At 32.0% G+C, this 9274-nt stretch overlaps 1 long non-coding RNA gene across 1 annotated transcript; it reads right to left on the reverse strand.

Moving 5' to 3' along the window:
* Positions 1 to 7143: 7143 nt before the first annotated feature.
* On the reverse strand, positions 7144 to 8735 carry LOC122032099. Its single transcript, XR_006125957.1, has 3 exons — positions 8634 to 8735; positions 7493 to 7573; positions 7144 to 7411 (listed from the first exon to the last, which is right to left on the reverse strand). It is a non-coding gene; the product is annotated as an uncharacterized LOC122032099 (long non-coding RNA).
* Positions 8736 to 9274: the final 539 nt, after the last annotated feature.

The following is a 9274-nucleotide window of genomic DNA, read 5'->3' on the forward strand; positions in this document are numbered from 1 at the left end:
TCAACTATTATGGCTTTTATCTCTAGTTGTCCTCCGTGTGTTGTCTGTCATCCCAATATTCACTTCAGTAATTCAAGCCACCGATCGTCGCTCACTCCATCGGCCCCTGTCTAGAAGGTTCTAGCAAGGATCTCGAATATGCAAATTTCGTAAATTAAATACAATTTTGATCCTATATTCCAAAAGAAATGTACATGTATCTAGATCAAAAATAAAATCTTAATAAATAAATCCTGACGTTTTATAATATGCACACATATAAATGCCGACATGTCCAAGGGTCCAATCACATAAAACTATAAGTATATAGTTGGATCCCGTCCACAAAGTTAGCACATCCTACTATTATCCCCTAAATTAATATGTGATGCATAATTAAACTAATACCAAATACACGGAGGCAAAAACCCTAGCTCGATACTAATTGTTGTTGTTACTGAAAACCTAGAGGTTCCAGCAAAGTCAAAAGGTTCTAAACTTTTCCTAGCTACCATGTGTTCTTTTAAATTAAATTTTGGATCATCTGCGAACTTAACACGTTTGATCCAAAACTTAATCTATTCGTTTTTTAGGTTTTGACCTTGATCGCGTTAACACGTTCGACTACAATCGCCTTAAGTTATTAATATATTATAAATATTCCGGTTCGTGTGGCGGGCAGACATGGCCCCCTTGGATATGGGAGCAACCATCACCGACTAGACAAAACCTTTTATAGAAAGCTAATATTTAATTTCCTAAAATAACTTTAGGTTAACCAAAAGAACAATCAAATCACAGAAAAAAAAACAAAAGAACACAACATCGAAAAACATATTCGAAATTCTAGAATCGTCTTGTATTTGGTATTATTTCCATAAATAACTAGTATGAAAGAAAAATTACTAGTGTGAAAAACCTCTTGATCTCATTATTCTCCTTCTAACCTCGGACGCTAGTGGGCAACGATCTTCCGAGATGAGAAACCACCAACCACCTTCTTCTCCTCCTAGCTAGGTTCGCCACAAAAATAAAGCTTCACCAAGGAAGAAAAAAAAACACCAATCTCTCCTTCTTCTTCTTCTTCTCCAAGTAGTATCCTCCACAAGAGCTCCAAGAGAATTTTGCCACCACAGAAGAGGGAGAAAGGAGAAGATGTTGTGCCACACCAAATAGGAGAGGGAGAATAATAGAGGTTGTTTGTGAAGGCACCTCCCTTCTTTTATATTCTTCGCTAGGCAAATTAGGAAATTTAATTAAAATTCCCTTAATTCCTTGACATGATTTAATTGAGGAAAATAAAATAATTTTCCAATTAATCTCTAATGGCCGGCCACATCAAGAAAATAAATTAGACAAGTTTTAATCAACAAATTAAAACTTCCTAATTTGTTGGAAATTTTAAAATAAAATTTCTCTTTAAAATCTCTTCATGGTTGATAAAGGAAATTTCTATAATTTTAATTTTATCAACATGTGGATAATTTTAAAGAGAAAATAAAATATCTCACCAATCTACAAATAAGGAAAGATTTAATCTCTTTAATCTCTTTTACAAGAGATATTTTTATTTTAATTCTCTTTAATAAATTATTTCTTCCATAATAAAATTAAAATTAAAATCCTTTTTAATTTAATTTTGCGACCCCCACCAGCTTCGTTTATACCCAATTTATACTATAAGGCCGCCCTCCCAAGCTGGCTTACTGGGTGGCCATTATGGTGGGTATAGGTGGGTATAATATAAATAAGAGGCTACGATAGGGACCTAGAGGAGGAATTGGTTTTGGTCTCCGATAAAATTAGCGTGCTTAAATGACTTATCAATAATAATTCCTAGAACTAGATTATTGAACTACCGCACCAATCCCAAATTACATTTGCTCCCTTATTATGAGCATGTTAGTCTCCCTGTTTAAGATATCGAATGTCCACTAATTAAGTGAGTTACTGACAACTCATTTAATTAATATCTTAGTTCAAAAGTACCACTCAACCTTATCATCGCGCTAAGTCCACCCGGGGTTTAACAATGAGCTCCTCTTGAGGACATTATCAACCTAGTATCTCTAGGACACAGTTTCCTTCTATAATCAACAACACACACTATAAGTGATACCATTTCCCAACTTATCGGGCTTATTGATTTATCGAACTAAATCTCACCCATTGATAAATTAAAGAAATAATATATATATATGCTTTGTTATTATATTAAGTAATAAGCACACTTCTATAAGGTCAGTGTTGCTTTATAAAGTCGGTAAAAAAACGACCTCAAATGGTCACGTGTACTAGTGTAATTACCAAGATAAACGATACCTAATTACACTCGACCTTCCAATGGTTTGTTCCTTTCCATTATGGTAGTGAGGCCATTTATAATGAATCGATAACATGATCGTCATGACACCGTTATCTATCTACCAATATAAATTAATTGAACAACCACATTTATACTATTGTTGACTAGATAAATGTTTATACCAAAAGCTAGGCTTTTAGTATACACTCTAACACATCCAGACAGTCAATATTCTTAGACTCACTTTTCACAATAGGGAAATCCCTTATAATACACCACAGTTAAGATTCAAACCTTAGATCCCTTATTTATTGATTGGAGGGTCTAACCATTGCACCATTATCTCGAGGGCAATTGATGAAAGTTGTTTTCATGAACAATGGTCTAGCAATTACTCGTAATTGTTTAATAAATGATTTTCTTAAGTCATTCTATGGATGAACATAGATAACTGAATGCTCAATTGAAATTCCAATTAACATACAATAGTTATCAAATACTTGTGAGTTAAATTCAATAGCATTATCAAGGCAAAATGCCTTGATTGAGTAATTAGGAAATTGAACTCATAATTTAATAATTTTCTCAAGTAGTTTAGCCAAGGCTATATTTCGAGATGAAAGCAACTAACATGTGATCATCTAGTTGAAGCATCAACCAATACCATGAAATATCAAAATGGTTCACATGGTCGGTGTATAGGTCCACAAATATCCCCATGAATTTTCTTCAAGAAGGTTGGAGTTTCAACATTAACCTTTGTAGAGGAAGGTCTTAAAATTAGTTTGTCTTATGAACAAGCTACACATGAAAAATTATTATGTAAAAGAATCTTCTAATTTTTTAAATGATGCCCACATGAATTATTTATTATTTTTCGCATTATTGTTGTCCCAGGATGACAAAGTCAGTGATGTCATAATATGAAACTATGTTTGTTAACAAATTTCTGATTTGTTATTATATTTATCTCAACTGCTTTTATTATTTTACAATACATCTAAGGGAGGGAACTCAATCTTTCTTTTATCTGCTTCTAACTAGATATAATATATATAATGCAAAATATTTAATATTATTTTCATTTAATGTTTCAATATGCTGTCCATTTCGATGGATATATTTAAAGCTAAGTAAATTTCTATTGGAGTTGCTAGCATATTGTATTTTTAATATCTAGGATTGTATCATTTTATAAAATGATATTTGTTTTTTAATAACCTTCAATCATTTTTGATACACCTGATATTGTTATAATATTATTTTCAGCTAATGTTAACTCCAAAATACCTTTTGCTTTAAAGGTGGTGTGGGTTGTCCATTATCGGTTAGACATTCATCTTGATATTTTATCATTAATCTTAAAAAAAATAAATGTATAAGTAAAAGTGTTATAATTCTAATATAATTTCTTGTAATATTTATAAATAAAATATTTCATTAAATGAAGATCTAAAATAGTAGCTCTCAATTACAACTTAAAAGAAAATTGAATAGAAAAGACATTGCAACTAACTGAAAGACAATCATTCCATATTTTCTAGAGACTTCACCTACAAATTAAATCAAAATTAAACTTGGAAAGGAAAACAATTAAAATGGAAATACAGCTATTTCATATTTTCTAGGACACCACCACCAATCAAATGATCAATATTGCCATCTGACTGGGTAAAGAAATTAGGTCAATTGGAATCATAATCATTAACAAAATGTGTGTCTATTTTTTTTTCTTTTGCTTTGATCAAATTTTGGTATAGATCAACAAGATGCATTGTTGTACGATAGATACAAGACCAATGCCCCTCCATCCCGCATTTAAAATACTTATCTTCATATTTGTTTTGAGCTGTTCTCTTTTAAGTCTTTTATCATTTTGTTGTTGATAATTTTTTCTTTAGCTACACCCACAACTTATCCTAATTTTATGATATTGAGATGAGTTGACATTCATTTCGGGGATAATGCTTCATTTGCTTCAGGAAACTGTATAGATTAAGTTGGACATAATTGATGATTTTTCATAAGTAACTCATATTCTGTTCAACAACTTGTAGGCATGAGATAAGGTCAGAATGTTTTTTAAATTCATGCTCACGATATTACTACTATAGGAGCACATTTGATGCATGAAAAGTGGAGAAAGTTTTCTAATAAATCTTCATCAATAATTTTTTTTCCACAAAATGTAAGTTTGGAGCTATTCTTGAATAAGAATTATAATTTCTTATAGATTTCAAATCTTGTAGACGATGCTGCATCCATTCATAATGGGCTCTTGGAATAATTATAATTCTCTGATAATCAAATATTTCTTTCAATTTTTCCTAAAGTTTTAATGGTTCTTTTATAGTGAGATACTCAACTTTCAATTCATCATCAAGATGGTGACGAAAAAAATTAGTGTTTTTGCAAGATCCTAAGAGGTTCATTGTTTCGTTCTTTTATTATATCTCCTAAGCTCTTAGGGATAAGGTTGATCTCAACATCCAAAATCCATCACAAATAATTTTTTCCAGTTAGGGCAAGAACTTCAAATTCAAGCTTTGTGACATTTGTCATAGCAACCATTATATAAAAGCAAATTAAGAAAATAATTAGAATAATATCATTTATAGAACAAAAATGTGTTATTTGAAACAATCAAAAAACATATTATAACAATAAAATCAAAATGAATATATATGTCAATATTCTTTAAAAATATTAATGATATCTTATATCTTTAATCAAAATTTTACAAGAATATTGATGTGTTAGACTTTAAATCAATATTCTTTAGGAACATTGATAAAACTTATATCTTAGATCAATATTATTCAAGAATATTAATAAATCTTAGATCTTTATATCTTAAATTGTAAATCTATCAATTTATCAACATAAATTCATGTTGTGTTATTTCAAGAGGATCAACATAGAATTAAAAGTTGTGCTTCTTTAGGAGTGTTAATATAGTATTAAAAGTTGTGCTTCTTCATGAGCATTAATATAAATTTAGATATTGTGCTACTTCAGAAGCATTAACATAAAACTAAAAGCATAAACATAAAATTAAAATGTGCACTCAATATTAAATTTAAATATTATGTTTATTTGACAGCATCCATATAAAGACTCAGAAGACTTATTTATGAACTCGTACCTTAAAAAGCAATTGTGTTGATGACATGCTATAATTTAGAGAAAATTACCTCTATGACCCTTAAACTTTTTCAATCGTCTACTTTTGGCCCTCAAACTTATTTTCTGAACAAATCAACCCTTAAACTTTTTCAATCATTTACTTTTGGCCCTCAAACTTATTTTCTGAACAAATCAACCCTTAAACTTTTTCAATCGCTTACTTTTGGCCCTCAAACTTATTTTCTGAACAAATCAACCCTTAAACTTTTCAATCGTTTACTTTTGGCCCTTCAATTTTTTTTTTGAACAAATCAGCCATTCATCTTTTTTTAACTGGTCATTCGTGGCCCCTCCGTCAAGTTTTTCTAAAAAGATTGACAAAAACTGTGAAGCCTGTCTCCTGTGTACCTTTTAGAGGAGTAGAACATAGAAAAGGAGACAGATCTCATACCAGTTGCAACATTAGATAAAGCAAAGCTGTAAAGCACAACATTGACAACACCCTTCCACAGAAGGCCACTGTCCCTGTCGCTGCTACCTCCTTTTTGGCGCCCAACGGTAATGACAACCTCGCTAGTGGTGAATTGACCGCATTCGCTCCCTATAGTGGTAGCCCAATCGGGTCCAGCGGAGACGAGATGACATAATGCAGCTGTGATGCACCAGCAGCGACCTCTCTGGCGAATATCTCCCTGGAAAGCAACACCTTGGAAATTGCAAAGATGGCCACAGGATTTTAGTTGAACACTGTGCAGGTGATAGACGCCTTTTATCCCTCTAAAAGGCATGTAGAAGACACGCTTCGTAGTTTTCATCAATCTTTTCAAAAAAACTTGACGAAGATGATACAAGTGCTTAGTTAAAAAAGTTGAATGATTGATTTATTCAGAAAAAAAAAAAGTCAGAGGGCCAAAATAAGCGATTGAAAAAGTTTAAGGGTTGATTTGCTTAGAAAAAAATAGAGGGCCAAAAGTGGGCAATTGAAAAAGTTTAAGGGCCACATAGATAATTTGCCCTATAATTTAATAGTTGAGTAAGAGAGAATTATCTTATATATTATTTCTATCAAACATCCATATTTATAAGATACATAGGATGATATAAAAATAAAAAAAACACAATAATTTATCAATCAATAATAAAATCAGATCAATCATTTATTATAACACCTCTCAATATTATAATTTTTCATCCCATCTAGTTATCCGCTCAAAATCCAATATTTTTATTTCTGACTTTGCTTACTTTTTAATATTTTTTACACCTTAAAGTCAATCAAATTCCCCATAAATCTTTGTATTTTTTTTAAAAAAAATCAAAAAACTTTTTCGCACAATAAATATTTTTTTTTAAAAAAAAATTAGTTAAGAGTTTTTTTTTTTAAAAAAATATGGAGAGTTTATGGTGCCAATGGTGTTATTTCTTATTATTTTCTAAACCACCTCAACTACCATAACCCGATTCAGCAACTCGATCACGTCTGTTATTATTTATGTGCATATTTTTCCATTCAATGCTAGAATACTCGAAATAATTCCAAGGCATTTTAATTTAATTTTCAGATACAAATTTTCAAAGATGCATCATTCTTTTCTCTAGTGCCTCCAGGGAGAATTATTATCGTGGTAATATTTGATATTTCTTTTGAACTATAGCCAATATCAACTTCTTGCTACAATAAATTCTCATAAAGAAGAAGAAGACGAAGAAGAAATAGACTCCAAGAGCTAAAGTTGAGGAATTGAAATTTATTCCACAAGGAGAATCAACTGTGCACATAACCTTAACCCTCAGGAAGTTGGTTTAAGTTCCCAAAGTTTGTTGAATAAAACATCTCAAAGGTTGCTCAAACATCAGAATCAAACTCAAGATAAACAATGACACAAGAAAAAGAGACATTCCTGATGAATTGTGGTGGCTGATCCTCCGTTCGAAATCATGAGGTTTGAATCGCATCAATTCCTTCAGAAGATCATCATGATTCTCTAAGAGCAACAATAGCTTGACATACATGAAGATGATATTTGATTAAAACTGGTGGAAGTAGTAGGAACTTGGAAATGGAACTTAGGAGACACTTACATCATGGTAGGTTTCTGAAGGCATCTGGTCCTTCTGGCTGAGAATTTCAAACAATGCAATATATATGCGATAATCACGAGCCTGAAAAGAAACACTGGTTATAAGCAAATTATGACACATGAAATGGCTGGCTAATAAACCAGTGGATGAAATGTCTAGTAAGCATTCATCTTCACAGTGAGGAAATGTAGTATGTTCATTTAAATGCATGTTTAACAACCCTTTTAGTTTATTGTCTAGACAGAAATCAGCATTCAATACCATTGTGCTTTTCCTTCAAATTCATAATTGACTAGCATTAGTTTTACTAAATGGTTAGCGAATGTTGAATATTTCACCACGAAGGAAAAAAAAAGTATTTCACCACGAAGGGAAAAAAAAAGTCAGCTGGGACTGAAGAAAAACAGAAGATTTCATTCACTAGAGCAAAGAACAGTGTTTTACTCCCATTCTCCACTGAAAACTAACTGCAGGAAAAATCAATAAGTGCTAAATAGCATCTTGTTATTCTGGTCAGAAATAAGAACAATTTACAGCTTAGGAAGCGCAAAAGATAATAATATAGTAAAGCCATGAAAGTTATGCTCAAAATAGTACTTGGAGAACAAAACAATTCATAATGAGACAAATTGTAACCAATGCACAAACTAATTTCCATCTTTCTAATGATTTGTACAGTTGGCACTAGGCCCACTGCAGCTCAGATTATCAAACAAAAATGTATTCTAGTTACAATTTGGTAATGTTTGGTGGGAAAAAATTTCCCAGATATTTCTAAAATGTTATCTTTAACATCTCTAATTAGGCACGACCTTCTTGTATTAGAAAAAAAAAACTAATAACAAGGAAAATTCAAGAACCTAACATAGACCATCAGGACCAAATCAAAGATTATTAAGATGCATTTTTTTCTCTTTCCAAATCATTCTGCTTCATCAACAATAACATGCTTGATATTAGTTGATGACTAGTGGTATCATAGCTCATAGAAGTTCTGTATCAGAAAGATCCTTTCTTTTGTCAGAGCATGTTCTTCATCGATTTTAATTCAGCATAAAATTTCATTTATTCACATAGAGATTACTCTTTGTGATTCACAATCGTTTTAAAATAGTCGTCACTAAATAAATAACCAATTCACCTTTACTTTCTTCACAAAGCAGAGAGATTCTTCAAATGTGACAGGTTTCCATCTTGACACTAATGAGTTGAAATACAATACCAAACTTGATTCTCTTGAAAAGTTATCGAAATCTCGTCTTTCCTACCTAAAGAACACACCTTCGACAAACTCAGAATCCACTCGAATGATCATTTCAACCAAAGCACTCTAGCAGATTTAAATCATGTACAAAACAATGACCTTTATATATCTTATGAAAATTAAGAATGCGAGATCAAACAACGATTTGTCAAGGACGTTTTTTCCTCGAGCTATTCAATAAAAACTGAGCTTAACGGCACAGGAAGCAGAAATTTACAAGAAAATGTCAAATTATTGCATATAAATGAAAGAACCACAATAAACTTTTGGATGATCGAATAGGGGGGGGAATCATAGAATTTACAGGAACAGAGATCGCTGATCATGCGGAGTGGAGGGGGCTGAAGCGAACTGCACTAAGAAAAAGCGCAGCAAAAAGAGAGGAGAGCAAGAAGATCTAGTCACCACAGTTCGCGTACCGCCAATCAGGTCACCTCACGGGCATAACAATGGCAGTGGGTGGATCACTGTGGGCCTTTCTTCGACGGCCCACTTTCACGGCCCATTTAAAATAATCG

This window comes from Zingiber officinale, chromosome 11A (assembly GCF_018446385.1).
Source record: "Zingiber officinale cultivar Zhangliang chromosome 11A, Zo_v1.1, whole genome shotgun sequence".
In the NCBI taxonomy this organism is placed as follows: Eukaryota; Viridiplantae; Streptophyta; class Magnoliopsida; order Zingiberales; family Zingiberaceae; genus Zingiber; species Zingiber officinale.